Genomic DNA, 17,787 nt, shown 5'->3' on the forward strand with positions numbered 1-17,787 from the left:
TGGTTAATCGATGTGGTGGCAACAGCAGACACTGTTTGCCTCGGTTGATGAATGGCCTCTGACAATCGAGCATGTGCCTACCGATGTACCTAGGAACATATACATACGGTATCAACATATGATGTTAGGTGCGTGTACTGTTCAGGTGTTGACATTCCTTGTTCCAATAGCTGTTGTGTGTGCAATGGTTGAGGGCTGCCTATGTAGGATTCACACAGTAGACCACCTATACATTACAATTTACAGGTGGTCGTGTGTGTGTGTGCCATCCAGTTTACTGTGTGTGCAGGTGGAGAGGTGTGTCAGTCCGTAGGGGCCTACACTGTCAGTGTATGTGCTATACGTTCCCTCTTTGCCAAGGCATGGGCATATTGGGCATGCCTCCATCTGCCTACTGGAGCTGGCACATGGTGTTCGTGTTCTGAATCCCTCTGTGCCTGTGATGGCCTTGGCAATTGCGGTGGGCTGTGAGGGCCTTCACCATCATGTCCCTGCCGCAGCTGTTTCCGCAGGATCATATTATGTAGCATGGCACATACTATGAAGATGTGGGCACACGTGCCTGGAGAGTATTGCAAGTCTCCACCAGATATGTCCAAACAATGGAACCGTGATTTCAGCATCCCAAACACACGCTCTATGATGATTCTGGTTTGTGCGTGTGCCTCATTATGGCATTCTTGCATGGGTGTGTGTGCATTTCTGATGGGAGTCATCATCCACGGCTCCAGTGCATAGCCAGCATCCCCCACAAGGTGGCCATGTGGGATGTCCCCCCTGACAAATACCTGATACAGCTGTGAGGCATGCCAGATGTGGGAGTCATAGTAGCTTCCAGGGCTGCCAGCACACACATCCATGATAATGCCTTGGGCATTGCACATGACCTGTCAGTAGATGGAGTGGTATCCCTTGTGGTTTATGTAGTGCCTACCATGCTCACTGGGTGGTGACTTGATATTTATGTGCGTGCAGTCTATCACACCCAGTACCTCCAGGTAGTGTGCCACATGGTGGAAGAGATGCATATTTCTGGCCAACTCCTCGAGTTCAGGGGAAGTATATATGCTCATTGGCATGTGGTAACATGGCATCCAGGAACTGGTGTAGTACCCTGGATGCTGATGCCTGTGAGATCCCCATTATATCTTCAGTTGGCCTTTGAAAGGTACCTGTGGCTAGTATTCGGAAGCTTACACATACCTTCATGTCCACTGGGATGGGTTCCCCTCTGTTGTTTCTGGATCTCAGGCATGGCTGGCACAGCTCAACTATTTGCTGTAAGATGTCCCTGTCCACCCTGTAATGCTCTACTATCTCCAGATCATGTAGCCCCTGGTAGGTTACCCTTGGTCTGAACACTCTTCTCCTCCTCCGGGGCCTGCGGTGATTGTCAGCATCATCCTCCACAACACCTTCAGTCTCTAACACATGGTGATGAATCACAGCTATGGCAGCTCCCAACATGTACATTGTAAAGGTTCCCCGTCTGTTTACACCGATGGTGCAGTGTTTGGGAATACACAGGTGTGTGTGAGGTGCCTTCACACTTTATACGATTGTGCTGTGAACACTGATGATGTCATAGGGTGTGTATGTACAATCGGAGCTACAGGGTATCTTATGTGTTTTACCACAGGTACTGCTATTGTGGTACCTTTTGTGCTGAATTACACTTAGCTACCGTGGATTACCTCTTGCCCTTCCCTTAACATTTCTTAATGTTTCCCCTCCCATTTTCTGGCATGCATCCAGCAGCTTGCTTTCTTTTGTACTTTCCAAAACCTGGCTTATCTTGTGAAATGTGTTCTATGGCTGATCTACTGCAGGTTTTATTTTCTCTGCTATAACAGTTCTATTTTCTTTGCAATCCGACACCTCCCCTATCCTGTTCTGCAGGTCGCTGCGATTGCCCACTGTGAGTTACTAGGTGTTAATTGCTCAGCTGTACTCCAATTACCCTACTGCAGCATTTCCTTATTTTCTTCCCCTAACCTTCCTGTTTGAGCTATGGTGCACGGCGCATGCGTCTGCTTACCGGGTTTCGGGCACGTTTTCATCCATGAACACATGCGCTTTCGGGCACCATGTGTGCTCTCAGCTAAACAATGCTATATCTACATCCCCACCCCTATCCTGTGGCTTTGCTTAGCAATGGGCAGGCTGGATTTGCATTGCTCCAATGTGCTTACAGCTATGGTGGCACACCCCACTGCTGATGTAATGTATACCTCCAAACCACTCCTCGGTGTTGTAGCGCTGTGCCGTATGGTATATCCTTAGTCCGGTGGGACATTTGCGATTCACTATCACTTGCCTCATTTGCATAGCATTGACTACTAATTCATAGTTACCACGCCGAACACTGTCACAGACCCTTAGCAACCCTTGCAGCTTGGTTGTGGTATTCCATGCATACCATTGAGTATTATGGTGAAATCATGATTTGTATTACATTGCGATTTTATGACATTTGTATATATTTTCCTTGTGTTCCTGTTTGCGCATGCATGCCCTGCGGTTGTACTTTGCGTTACTGTGGACATGACATTAAATGTTGTTTTTTAGGTGTTGTGCATCTTTTCTTATGCCATTGGCTGTATATTTGGCCATTGGCATATATTAACTTTGTCATACATGAGTCTGGTCCACTTTCATAGCTCCGATGTTCTGTTTGGAAAAATGTAAACCGTTTTTTTTTTGTTTACATTTCTGTGGGCTTACGCTACACCTGCACCACTTAATGAATCACTATGTACCTTCATTTGCATGCTGCAGTACTGCGCATGGGGTGATTAGCATACCTGAGCCAAGGGCTGCGCAGATCTGGCATACACTGGTAGTGCACGTGGAATTAGATCGTACCTGAATCGCTCGGCGGCCATATTTGGCATTATACCGCCTACGCTATGCCTGCGCCTGGCGCAAGCTTCATGAATCCCGGGGTTTCTCTAATAAAAGTGATGTATATTAAAAATGAAAATCCAAACATTTTGCTGTTTTTGCAAACTAATCTTTTCCCCCTTAAACCTTATTATTTAATATACTAAATATTTTTTTAACCTATTAACATATTTTGATTTAAGTTAAAGTCATAGTCAATGCAGTCTTAATTATGTAGAAAATGTTACATTTACGTAATGGTCATTAAGGCTAATTAAATATATTTGCAGTTATCATGCTGAAATATAACTTTTTCTGCATTGTTGTGTGTTACTGTAGAATTCAGATTAAGTGATGTTTTAAATGGCACATTGCTAAAGAAACAACAATGTGTATTTTAAATGTATTTATTATCTAATTTGGAATTATAGACCATCTCAAATGTTTCCATCCATAAAGAAGTGCAAATGTGCGTAATAAAAGTATTCCATTAATACATTTTTTTAGTGTGGCTTGAGCTATTCATCTAAATGGCATGGTTTGTATATAAGGCATGACTTGCCATCATGACATCTTTGTAACAGCAGTTATCATCAAAACCATAAATCTTGATGTAGTACACCTGGAAGGAATCATGCTCAACTGCTTTACAGGAGAGGAAAAATTAAATAAATATATCCTGTTTCATAACCCAGAGGCTCCCTTCACTCTGGAATAATATCCCAGTCCAGGTTAGGCAGAGTCCCTCATTGACTCTCTTCAAGAGGAATCTTGATGAGTAGATGGGAGATCGTAGGTTTACCCCGGGTATCACTTCTGTGTCACTGTTAGACAGAGGCACAGTATACTAACCTCGAAAAAGGGCATAGCAAAATTAATTTAAAATGGGTGGCGAAAGCCAAACACACTCTGGCTAGGCTTAAAAATGCCCTAGGGCAGATAGCCTAGTATGAACCTATGAACCTATGTTTGTTGCAGTCATATAACAGACACCCTCCTTGCAAATTATAGATGTACAGAGTAATTACTAATTTCAGATGTACAGTTTGCAGGAGTCATGCCCAAAACCTGCCAAACCCACCCATGGTGCCTTCACAATCGAGATATAAAAAATGATTTTCAATATTAACATTGAAGTTGACCCAAGCTCCTCTTTTCTTCTTTTTTGCCAGTAAGTAATAAAGAAACCTGCTGTGTAAGGAACCAGGGGAGCAAATCAAACTGAAGTTACTAGACTTAAATGCCTGCCTCTGACACACACTACTGCTGAAATTTCTGTTTTGATTCTGGTGTTGTGAGTATGACCCATGACCTTCTCAGTCTGTCATGTGTCTGTGTATATTACAACTTCAGTACATACTACATACCTAGGGAAGTTATTTAGACAATTACTTAATAACTTGCTTTATCAGGAACAAGCAAGTTACAAGCAGTAACTTGCTTTATCAGGAACTATGCATTTTTATCAGACAAATAGAAGATTCATATGGAGCACGTGTTTGTTTGTGAGTAAAATAAAAAAAAATGGTTGTTATGAAATCTGATGTAAGTAATGGACTGGTGAAGACTAGTGGGGCAGGGTCTCACATACACACACACACACACACACACACACACACACACACACACACACACACACACACACACACACACACAAAATCACACATAGTCAGAACTAAGAGGTACAGATCCAGCAGCATCTATGTGGCTGGATAGTGCCTGATGCCATATTGAGACAGAGATCAGTCACCAAACTGCTTTAGAGGAGTTGGTTTAGGTTAATGGGAACTTGTTTAATTGCAGTCAGAGCCTCCAAATAGTAATTTACCCTTGCTGTGAGGATTGTTGTGGTCTATAAATAGTAATTTACCCTTGATGCTCTGCAAGTACTGTTTGCAGTGAACCAAACATTCCGAGCTGCTTATACCTGTGGCTCTGTAACATAAATAATATGATTTAATTTGTGAACCTGCTGCAGCAGCCTGTGTGTCAATACTGTAAAGGACTACTTTAGTAATTAGTCAAACTTTCCAGTCATTGTGATTGAGCTTCCATTCCATTCCTAATGGTAAAATCCATTGTGAATTTGTAAGGGGAGGTATGACATGATTTGATATCAGTCTAATCATAATTCCCTGCACATTGTGTGGCACCAACACAGGATTAAGGGTATTGCATCCATAATCACATACAAATGACCATTCCATCAATAAGCATTTGTGCATGGACACACAGACATTGTACACATAATTTATGCAACTACAATGAGTGAATCAAGACAGGCAGCTGCAATAACTTTTTAAAGTACCCAGCTGGCAATGGGCATTACTGAAGCCACCTGAAATATGCCTGTTATAATCCACCACTGAGTTTTTGGAAGTGAGTGACATTGTTGAAACTATGGGAACACTCTGTCTAAGAGCATTGATACAAGATGTTTGCCGATTGCACTTAGCAAGAAGTAAGTCTAAGTAGTGCATGATATGAGTTATGCATAAGCCACATTAAGCAATGTTCGCCAATTGAATGTTGATGTACTCCTATATTTTACAGCAGAATCTTGTCTTGATTTTGAAATTGAAAAACAAACAGTTTACCTTTTTTCTTTTCTGCATGTAGTCACTTGTTAGACATCTCCACAAACCAAGAACCACAATGAAGGCAAGGAGCGAGCAACACCAGGAACAGAGAACCAGAATTTATTGAAAATCTTAGCGCTTTCGTCAGATTATACAGACTAATAAACAGAATGTGAAAATAGGAGGTAGATGGAAAACAGACTGATAAGACTAAATCAAGCATAACAGGGAGAGGGAAAGTAGCTATGGGGTAGGTAAAATGAAAAGAGAGGTAGGTGGATGGGAGAAAAAGGGAAGGAGAGAAGAGGAAAGGAAGAGCTGTTTAAGAGAGGGGCAGGTATGTCATTTGGAGCTAAAGGGGCAGAAAAGAGTCATCTTTTTGAGGAGACAGTTCATCGGAAAAATATTTGCACTTGTTTAACAGTATAATGCAAAAATATGTATAAATATAATATTTATGCAAATATGTTAGGCATTGTCCACTTAGAATTGTGCAACAGCATTTCACAGGGCAACTCAGTACACATGTCAGGAAAGGAGTGGTCAGTAAGTGAGTGATTTTTTATGCAAATTATGAATATGTGCCAGATTAATATTTCTGTTAATAACTTGGCCAAGGTTGAGTATGAATGGAACTTTATGGCAGCAAATTAAAGCGTATTTGATGCTGCAAATGTTACTGTTTTCTAGTTTACCTTCTACCACTCTGTGGATATGTTTATATTTGTTGAGGAATAAAATACAGATGTATACATACATACATATAATATTTCAGTAAATATATCAGGCAATGTCTACTTAGAAGCATTGTGGAACAGCATTTCATATATGCAGTCATCGCAGAGGTCAAGAATGGCTCCTCAGACAAATGGAGTATTCAGCATTACCTAAATGTAAGTCATTTTCCTGATTATCCTGGTATTCATTAACGTCCACACTAAGTGTACAATAAGTGTACACTGTTCTGAGTGAACAGACAACACAAGCATAGTATACATCTTCTTCCTCCTAATTTTATACTGATTTTATTGCAGCTTTAAATACTGCAGGGGATTCATAACGGTTACCACAAAGTGTAGACTGCATATACACCTTTCTGACTGACTAGAAAGCAAAAAAAATGTGGTAGGGATGTTCTTGAATACAGACCATGTACACTTAGTGTACAGTTAGTGTAGGTGTTATTCAGTCTGGCCCTATATATATCCCATATGCTAGTAACTGTGTTAACAACTATATTGGTACTCCATGCTATCAAAAGAAAGCATATATATGCAATGCTGGAAAAACATTGCACTGACAGGTTATGACTTTGTTGCACTTCTTTGTAGATATTTGCATTTATTTGTCCATTAGAAATACATAGCAATCATAATTATGTGAAAATCTTAAAATGGAGTAAGATGTACAAACCTGGTTGGAAACAAAACATACCAATGCCTTTGTGAAAAAGATAATCTAAATGTAAAGAGAACTGCATACCAGTTATTGCATATTTCAACATGCAGAATACTCTCCCATGCAGATGTAGCATTTAAACAAAAAGAAAATAATGTCAGATCCATAAATTATTAGGGGGTGCAATACCTTGTGCAACTGCAACAGTCTATATGGAATTTAGAGCATAATAACATCTAACAAAACTATTACTTTAAATATGAAAAATAATATCAACCAACCATGGGAAATGATAACGTTGAACATAGTAAATGATAATCTAGCAAGAGAACAACACATTTATATTCTTTCTGTAAATGTTGTTTTAACTGCTGCTTAAAAGTCTTATTTACTCTGTACAAGTTTTACATAATGCATTCTAGGCTAATGGAGAAATTTTAAAGAAGGCTTTCTCAGAAGTTGCTAAAGTGGAAGGAGGTTTGCACAACATGTACCTGTCTGTGTCTTATGCTAAGATTGTTTCTTAATGATGGACAGGAAACATCACTAATAAGTTTAAATTGCTGGAGAATTTAACAGCATACCTGACATCTAACATGTGTCTTACCCATAAAATGTCTCTAGCTGCTTCAACTCTTTTTATATAGGAACTGTTTTTCGTCTCTATAACCTCTTTTAAAATAGTTCTGTGTTTACCTCTTCACTTGACTAGTAGGGATTCTCTTTCTTTTCTTCACTTATCAGTATCATGATATTTCTTTGTGGTACAAACATTTTCCAGATTTCAGTAACAATGCTGTTTTAGAGGTAATATTCAAGGCAGTGACAAAAAGTACATACTCAGGTATGGGAATTAATGGAGCATTTCTCCCCGGGCCACCACTGAAAAGTGGCTTCATTCCAAGTCGGACTTTCCTGGTAAATACATGTTAAATAAAATAAAATAAATACATTTATGGCAGTGGCATTTCCTGCATCATGAGGAAGAAGGTGAGATATGCATAACAGTACTTTATTTTAGTGTCTTACGAACCTGCAATTCATAGCACTTTTAAAAGGATAACTGCTGATCCAAAATAAGTCCTCAGTATTTGGGGGTTGAAACAACTGCAAGTGGGATCCCATTAGAGACTTTAGTTAGAAGAGTCTAGAAGAATTTCAGTTTTTGTAATGTTCCAGAAAGCATTACTGTTGATATGGTTGGGTGAACCATTACATGTACCTGACCCACATTCATTGCCTGTGAGCATGAAGGCCACATAGCTGCTGTACAGCCCTTTTTCAGGTTGAGTTATTTTTGTTGCTGAGTTACTAGGTGCTCACTGTTAACCACTACTCCATATCTGGCTCCAAGGGTCAAATCATATGAGACACTTTTATTTTTTAAATGAACTACCATGTCCATGATATCGGACTTCAAAGATTACTCTTTGTCAGGATTCTGCTCTTAGAATTTGTAAATGATGAACTTCCAATAAGTAATACATTCAAAGCAGCAGAGCTGTAAGGATCATGGGGACACAAATCTTTTCAATCACTGTAAGGTCATGCTTCCAAGATGGAATATTTTCATGGGTTCATGTAACTTCAATCATATGAGCAGTTAGATAGTTATAAGTGAAACATGAATATGACTCAACATAAAAAATACAGAAAATAATGGAACATTTTTTACATGGCCAAGCCCTCCTGCACCTTCATTGTAGGGGTGTCACCCACCCACTGCATCTTTACTTAAATAAATTAGTTCAATGATTGTACAAGCTTGAAGAAAGAACAAACAAAATGGAACGAAAATAATGTCTCTGGTATCATCTGCAGCACTTCTTTGTTAGAAAGCAGTGTGTCTGTACTGCACCTGTGATTAAAATCACAAGCTGCAAAACAAGAACTCCTTCACACAAAACCCTAAAACCCTATACAATGCTAAGCAGACCATAAATTTTACAATTCCAAACAAGAAAATTATGAATAAAACACATGCTCCCTCTTATCTAAGGATTTCTAATAATCATGTAGTAGTGAATGTGCAGTGTCAAAAGAGCAGATGAAAAAGCAGACATGAATTCTACAACAATAAGGCAGTAAGCCCACATCAGTGTCCACAACCACAAAAAAAAATAAAATTATTTCAATGACCTTGAAACACAAAAGAGACAAAAAATACAAAAAGCAGGTCACAAGCTAGTAATAATATGAACAGTCAAACTGGCAAATAGGGAAAATATTAAGTGAAAGCCAAAGCTAGGACAATTAAAACATTGCACCACTATAGATTAAATAAAAAATGAGAGACACTACTGTGTACTGCATTATGTCTTTCAAAATTCTCATAAGGCTATTAGGCTAGTATATGTTGGATGTCATATTATGATCTTGATTAAGCAGTTGCTGCCATTATTGTAGATGTATGGTTGAGTACCATACAGCTCCTATATGTCTGTGCCCACTGGTAGTTGTAAGATGTCTATGAAGAATTACTGAACACTTAATGAATAAAAAGTACATGCCTTGGTATTCAGAGAGAGGGCTACAATGAGCAATAAACCATGACACAAGTGGCCAGCCTGTCACAGATACCCATTCTGATTCAGAGACAAGCCCAGCACAGTGAATCTACACAGTTAGTAAAATCACTACAATGGGCAGTCTCCACAGCCATACTAAATGCTAATGAGGCATTCAGTGCAAAAATGCTTGTGGGAAGGGAGTTATGCAGTTGAAAGATTCATAGAAGAAAACTCATCTGGATAAAATAGCACAGCCTAAATGCTGTGTTCTCCTGTTATACTCAAAGGGAGAGTCCACATGATATGTACAATTAGGTAAGATGAAGAAGAGATGTAGTGGTGCAGAGGAGTTTGTGTGTGTATGTGTGTGAAACTGTGTCTGCGTGTCTGCATGTATATGACTGCAGTGTGTGTGTGTGTGTGTGTGTGTGTGTGTGTGTGTGTGTGTGTGTGTGTGTGTGTGTGTGTGTGTGTGTGTGTGTGTGTGTATCAGCGATTGGCTGAGTGCACTCATGAGTACAATCAATTGAGTGGGGAGGGGATTCTTGTTGCTTACATATGTGTGTGGGGGAGATGCCTGTAGGAGTGAGTGAGTGTGTGAATGTCTGCATGTGCGCATGACAGTGATGCTTGTGCCAAAATGCTGCATGTGATGACAGTGGTAATTGCCACCAAAAATCCCTGTTTAGCACTAGTGGTAAAAATAAGCTAGCCAATAATGAGGTCTTTGTCCAAATGGAAAGATGACATCAGAAAGAAAAGTAAAGTAGTACCATGTATTACTGGAATTAAATTCATCTTCAAGTCTTGGCGAGTACATTCACATAGTGGACACCATTTTCACAAAATCTCACCAAGTTAATACTTAAATATAGACTATATTTTATATATCATGAAGAAAAGTAAGTCAAATAATAAAAAAGAAGACTGGGTTCACACATCGAGGGATGAAAAATTTCCCACTCCTGGCGCACACACAATTGCCAGTACTGGCAAAAAAGGCAGTGTAGAATCTTCAGAACATGGAAACATTCCTACCACATGGCTAAGCCAAGCTCAGGGGGAGACTACCCCCCCCCCCCCGGTAGAAGGAAAAAAAGTCTGTAAAAGCTGACAGGCCAAAATGCATTGATATGACAAAGTGGACTGTCAAGGATAATGAAGAAAATATGTATCGTTACTATTATGCAAAAAGCCCAAAATTTCCAGACAGAGGATATTTTGCAAACTTCATAGCAGGACGTTGTCCCATTCGATTCTCAGCTAGAGCATCTTCTGTTTGGAGGCATACATGGATGGGGCATGCCTTCGTTGAAGGTTGTGCATCAGAGCTGGTAACCTGGTACGTAAAAATCCACTACCAAGCATTAGCGGACCGGAGTTCCGCTGTGGCGACCCCTAACCGGGAAAAGCCGTAAGACACAAATTGGAGAAATTGGAAGAAAGAAAAATACTTGCACAAGAAAAACTGTCAAAAGCTACAGACAAAAATGTAGGTTCCTTAATAGAACAGATCACCCAAAAAACATAAAGAAAGAAAAATTGGGCCACTTACAAAAAGAAGCAACAACGTGAGAAAAAAATAACAGATTTTTTTAAAAGGTGTAAAAAGAAATATGGACATGAGAAAGAAAAAGAGATCTGATATGGTACCTTATATACACAAAGGAGGAAGTCAAATTAATAAAAATGCAGCACGAAAGATATTTAAAAAGAAATATAGGCAAAGGTACCCAGATATGGAAAAAAGATCACAATACAAAAATAGAATTACAAAGAGGAAATGAAGAAAAGAAAATTGAGTGGGGCAGAAGTTAGACAAATACAAATTGAAGTGCTGGACTCTCTGTAAAAGTAATGGTTAGTATGAAGACTCCAACATAAGTAGTGTTGCTACATGATGAAACAATGATGAGTCCACAGAATAAGGAGTAGCAGGTGGAGTGGAGGTTATCTGAAGAAGATTTGGCATATGGTGATGCTCTGGAATCTTCTATAGGAGACCAGTACAAAAGTCCAGTTGAAGCTGTACAGCAAGGGGAAAGAAAGAAAGAAAGAAAGAAAGAAAGAAAGAAAGAAAGAAAGAAAGAAAGAAAGAAAGAAAGAAAGAAAGAAAGTCAACACTGACACAGGTAAATGTTCTAGAACCTCCTTTAGAAGGCTGAGGACAAACAGAAAGCAAAGAAGATGCTCTCAGTTCAGAAGAAAATTATTTAAGGAAAGGCTTGCTTGACTTAATCAAGGTGGGTAGATATATTAGGATACCTGAAAGGAACAGATTACAGAATTTAAATAAGACCCAAAATGTTTGAATCCTGGTAAAATACATGAATACTTTAATCAGGACTATTATGAAAAATTCATGTGATATAACAGAAATAAATACAATATACTATTGTGCAGCTAAACTAATAATGGCTAAAGCTGTTGTTGTTGTTTGTCTTTCGGCTTTTTCCGGTAAGGGGTCGCCACAGCGGAACTCCGGTCTGCTAATGATTGACAGTAGAGTTTTTACTTAATGCTGAGGTGCCAGCTCGACGCCCAACCTTCAACAAAGTCACACCCATTTACGCACGCATGTCTTTCGAATGCTACCCAACCATGGGGAGGAATGCAGACTCCACACAGAAGGCACTCCCAAGCCAAGCCGAGAATCGAACGGGAGAACCTCTTGCTGTGAGGTAACAATGCTACTGCCGTACCACCACGGTAATAATGGCTAAAGTATTACCACAAAAATGTAGAGTAACAAGGGAAAGAAAGTGAACAAGCGGAATGACCACTAAAATTTCAAACAGAGAAAACTGAAAAAGCAGCCAAGGCAAGAAGTATTACTGTTGCAAGAACAGAGAAAGGGGAACAGATGCACAAGAATCCTTAGAAAGACAGACGTGTTAAAATTAATGCACAATATCAAAACATTCAAAGATTTATCATATACTGTTTCTAATAATATGCTTAATTGTCAGCACAAGCAGAAAAACGTTAAAGGTATGCAAATAAATATAAAAGAAAAACTACAAAATAAGCAATTCAGTGATGATCCAAAAAGGTTTTATAGAGAAATGGAAAATAAAGCAGAACACCACCAAAAAAGAAGAAATGGGTAAATTTTGGATAAGTATTTATTGAGACCCTGTTCAACACAAGAAAGATGCTGAATGGAGAGAAGAATTAAAAGAAACAGTAATGAGCTCTAATGTAGATCACATGAAATGGGATGAAGTAACAGACAGAGAAACATTAAAAATTAAGAAAAATCTCTTAACCAAAAAACCTTTGGCCCAGACACTGTATCCAGCATCTTTACACAAAGAATTAGCCTTAAGTAAGAAATATAATATAGTATAACAACCAAAATAAAATAAAAAATAAAAGTACTTATATTATATTTCTTAGAATGTAACGACAAAAAACAGGATCCAACACTTATTTATTGGATAGTCTCTCTCTAGCGCCTCGGCTTTCGCCTTCAAGGAGAATACTATCAAATTCATTACAACACATATTTATACCATAAAATATTAATTAAACAATTTATCAATTAATTACAAAAAAACCTCTCCAGTTGCATTCTACATTAATGCCTCTGGGTATCATAGTGTCAAATTTCAATATAAAAACTGTCTCCTTATATAAAAGTCTCCTTTTAACTATTTCATAATTTTTATCTAAAACAATGTGTTCCAAGATAGTAGCAAACATACCCTTTGGATCACTACTACGATAATCTTTAAAATGCATTGCAAGGGGGCTTTCTATTTTTTTATTTCTAATATCTCTAACATGTTCTTGCAACCTTACTTTGAAAGCATGTTTACTCTCCCCTATATAAAATAATTAACATGGACATCTCAATGCAAATATAACTACTTCTGTATTACATGAAAATTTACCAGAGGGCTGAAAATGCCTTCCATTTATACAATCAAATGTTTTACATACATACTGACAAGAAATACATTTCCCATATGGATAAGTTCCCATTAACTTTACATCCATATTTAAATTAATTTTAGGGGTAGAAAATCCAGCATGGACCAACATGTCCTTAAGGTTCCTACCTCTCTTGTAAGAAAAAATAATATTTTTTGGAAAAATTTCTATCAAGTCCTTATATTTCAATAATGAATTCCAGTAAAATTTAATTACCTGACTAACTTCTTCTGATAACAAATCATAAGTCATTACCATGTAAATTTTTTCTAAACCTTTAGATTTTTGATTCCTATAAAAATTATTATTACATTTCTTATTTACCTTCCATACATTACTTTTTTAACCTTATTTAAAGACAATGTTACTTCCTTTGCATCATAACCCCTTCTAACAAATAACTGTGAAGTTGTCTCTAATTCTATATCCACTTCATCTGTATTATTGCACAATCTCTTCACTCTTATAAATTCACCATATGGTAGAGATTTCATTAGATGCGGTGGGTGGTAACTATATCCATCCAAAAAATGTAAATTTTCTTCAAATTTACGAAACACTTTAGTGACTATCTTTCCATTCTCACCTCCCTCTAAAGTAATATCTAAAACAATTCACCTTATTTCCAAACTGAAAACCATCAAACTTGAAATTAAACTCATTCTCTTGTAGACCTATCATAAAATTATGTACTTCTTGTTTTCCCCCTTTACAAATAAAAATTAAATCGTCAATGTAACGATAATATTTTACTACATTCTTTTTAAAAAATTCCATCTGATATAAAAATTCTATCTCAAAAAAGTGCATCATAATATTTGCATACATGGGGGCAAAAGCTGCCCCCATAGCTGTGCCTCTCAACTGATGGAACAATTGTCCATCAAAATAAAAATAGTTGTTATTAAGGCAGAATTCTACCAATTCCACAACATAAAATGATAATGGACTATCCCCTAAAGATTTTTCTAATGCTTTCAATCCATGTCTATGTTTGATGCTTGTATACAAACTTTTTACATCTGCCGATAACCAGTACATATCCTTAGTCCATGTAATTGGTAATATTTTTTCCAAAAAATCAAAGCTGTCTTTAATGAAAGATGCCTGCTTAATAACATATGGATATAGAAAACTATGCAAAAATATACAAATGTTATGCAAAAAATAATTACATGCTGACACAATAGGATGACCTGGAGGATGGTCAATATTTTTATGTATTTTTGGTAAACTTTAGCTATTTCACAATTATCTGTCTTGAATTTATGAGTTATATCATCTTTTGAAAAGTAACCTAATCAGTGCTCCTTCTGAAGTAAAGCATTAAATTGTTTTACAGCCTCTTCATATTCTTTAATATCACATCTACTAAAGGTCTCTTTGTCATTTAAATGCTCCCAGCACATTTCAGCATACTGAGTATAATGCATTAATACTACTTTATTGCCCTTATCTGCTGGTTTTATTACTAATTCTATATTTTTAATTAATTTTTGTAGGGCTTGCCATTCTAATCTAGTCAAGTTAAAATCAATACCTTGTCTATTAGCATCAAATTTACTATAAATAGACTCGATTGCAAAATCTATCATTGCTGAAAAATTCTTAACACCTTCATGAAAAAAAGGTGGAACAAAATGACTTTTAACTATAATTTTAGATGTGTCCAACTGACAATATGCATTATTATTCACCAAAACTTCACTTTCTGACATACAAGAGGGAAAACTATCCTCTGAGTCATCTGAAATAGATGATATATCATTATATACATTATCTGAAACCACATTTTTATCCTTGCTTTGAAAAAAACAAGTTAGATGTAATTTACGTATAAAACAAAATATATCACTTTTTAAAAAATGTAGTCTAGGCAGTACCGTCGGTATAAATTTTTAAAAAATGTAGTCTAGGCAGTACCGTCGGTATAAATTTTAAACCATGGTTAAGCATAGAAATTGTGGAATCGTCCAAACTCAAGTTACATAGATTAATTATATATGCTTTATCTATAACATGTTCATTAACCTCTTGGTTAAAAAAATTTTTTAAAGAGTCAGTTCTTTCTAACTCGTTTGTACCTTTGGGAAGCTGACTGAGCTTCCGAATATTGTCTCTGTCCATTATTAGTTGTGGAATCGGCTCCTCTATATCTGTCTCTGTCTCCGTATTCCAATCGCGTTCCTCTATGGAAAGGCTGCTGGAAAAATTGAGGGTTTTGCACTGCAGGAAGCTCCGGATAATCCCCTACTTCTCCTGACTCACTTTCCCACTCAGTAGATGCATCCGAGTATGCACTAGCTCCGCCATTATGCCTATGACCCTCCTCATCCGCAAATCTGACTCTTCAACATCATCTCTTGCTGTTGATTGGGTGAAAGAAAGCAGAATCACTAGCATAATCTTTAATGTCATGATTTAATTTGTATTTCTTGACATTTGGCAGTTCTTTCTCCATATCTATTAACATGTCAGCATGTAATTATTTTTTGCATAACATGGGTATATTTTTGCATAGTTTTTCTATATCCATATGTTATTAAGCAGGCATCTTTCATTAAAGACAGCTTCAATTTTTTGGAAAAAATATTACCAATTACATGGACTAAGGATATGTACTAGTTATCGGCAGATGTAAAAAGTTTGTATACAAGTATCAAACATAGACATGGATTGAAAGCATTAGAAAAATCTTTAGGAGATAGTCCATTATCATTTTATATTGTGGAATTGGAAGAATTATGCCTTAAGAACAACTATTTTTATTTTGATGGACAATTGTTCCATCAGTTGAGAGGCACAGCTATGGGGGGCAGCTTTTGCCCCCATGTATGCAAATATTATGATGCACTTTTTTTGAGATAGAATTTTTATATCAGATGGAATTTTTTAAAAAGAATGTAGTAAAATATTATCGTTACATTGACGATTTAATTTTTATTTGTAAAGGGGGAAAACAGGAAGTACATAATTTTATAATAGGTCTACAAGAGAATGAGTTTACTTTGAAGTTTGATGGTTTTCAGTTTGGAAATAAAGTGATTTTTTTAGATATTACTTTAGAGGGAGGTGAGAATGGAAAGATAGTCACTAAAGTGTTTTGTGAAGAAAATTTACATTTTTTTAGATGGATATAGTTACCACCCACCGCATCTAATGAAATCTCTACCATATGGTGAATTTATAAGAGTGAAGAGATTGTGCAATAATACAGATGAAGTGGATATAGAATTAGAGAAAACTTCACAGTTATTTGTTAGAAGGGGTTATGATGCAAAGGAAGTAACATTGGGCCAGATTCAGGAAGGCTTACATGGAGTTCAAGAGTAGTGTAAGCCTCCGTGTAAGCCTCCCGATTCAGGAACAGCCCAAATCTCCGTGTAAGAGACAGCTAACACGTCTCTTACACGGACTGGGCGTGGAAATGCTCAATACCTCATTTGCAGCTTAAAGATATGCAAATGAGGTATTTGAGCAATCCACGAAGCCGAAACCAGTCCGTGTAATGGACGTGTTAGCTGCAGAAATGTACTCAGCTGGCAACTGCGTACATTTCTGCAAAATTAAAAACGGAGCTATGTCAGCTCCAAATAAAGGGTGCATATGTTTCATGAAGCATGCCAATGGCCAAATATGTGGCCATTGGCATGAAAAAGTGTTGCAAAAATAAGTTATATAACTTTTTTTTTTCCACGGGATTTCTGGGTTTAACTGCAGCACACACCCGTGCAAACGGGGTGCGCTACCTAAAACTGAAAACCGAAGCTTATAAGCCCACAATTGTGGGATTTATGTATTACATGGAATGTCAATGGAGGGACTTGCAGACCAAAAAAATATGGCCTCCGTTTAGTGGTTGTCAAGGGGGGGAAGCTCCGTGTAAGACATGTAACTAGTCATTACTAGGCAATCCTATGTAAATGAGGGTTACAATACTGAATCACACTGCCACATAGGTAATGAGCACTTTCTGAGTAGTGTAGGAGTTAGAGAAGGGGGAGGAACAGAGTAAGAGGTAGGTGACATCACGGGGGGGGGAGGATAGCAATAAATGTACCAGATTGGAGGGCAATGTAAGGTAATAGATGACAGACAGACATCAGGGAGGGAGGTGTGTCCCAACAGAACACTAGGAAAGTCAAGAAATTGAGGGTCTACGCTATCCCTACACTCAAAGTTTCTTGAAATACGTGCATGCGCGCGTGTGCGCGCGTGTAAGGCAGATTCAACATGTGGGAGCGTGTTGCAAACCGTTTACAACGGTTTGCGCGGGCGTGCACATGTGGAAGGCAGTGTGCGCGCGTTTTAGCATGAATCAGCCAAGCTCACACCGTGTAAGGATGTGTGCGCGCGTGTAACACCGTGTAAGGATGTGTGCGCGCGTTTAAGTGACTGTGAGCGTGTTTAAGCTGGTGTGCACATTGCTCCTCCTCAGGAAACAAAGAGGAAACAGGAAACAACTAAAATACAGGGAAATT

The sequence above is a fragment of the Protopterus annectens genome, chromosome 11.part0, assembly GCF_019279795.1.
Source record: "Protopterus annectens isolate FY-2018-M chromosome 11.part0, PAN1.0, whole genome shotgun sequence".
NCBI lineage: Eukaryota > Metazoa > Chordata > Ceratodontiformes > Protopteridae > Protopterus > Protopterus annectens.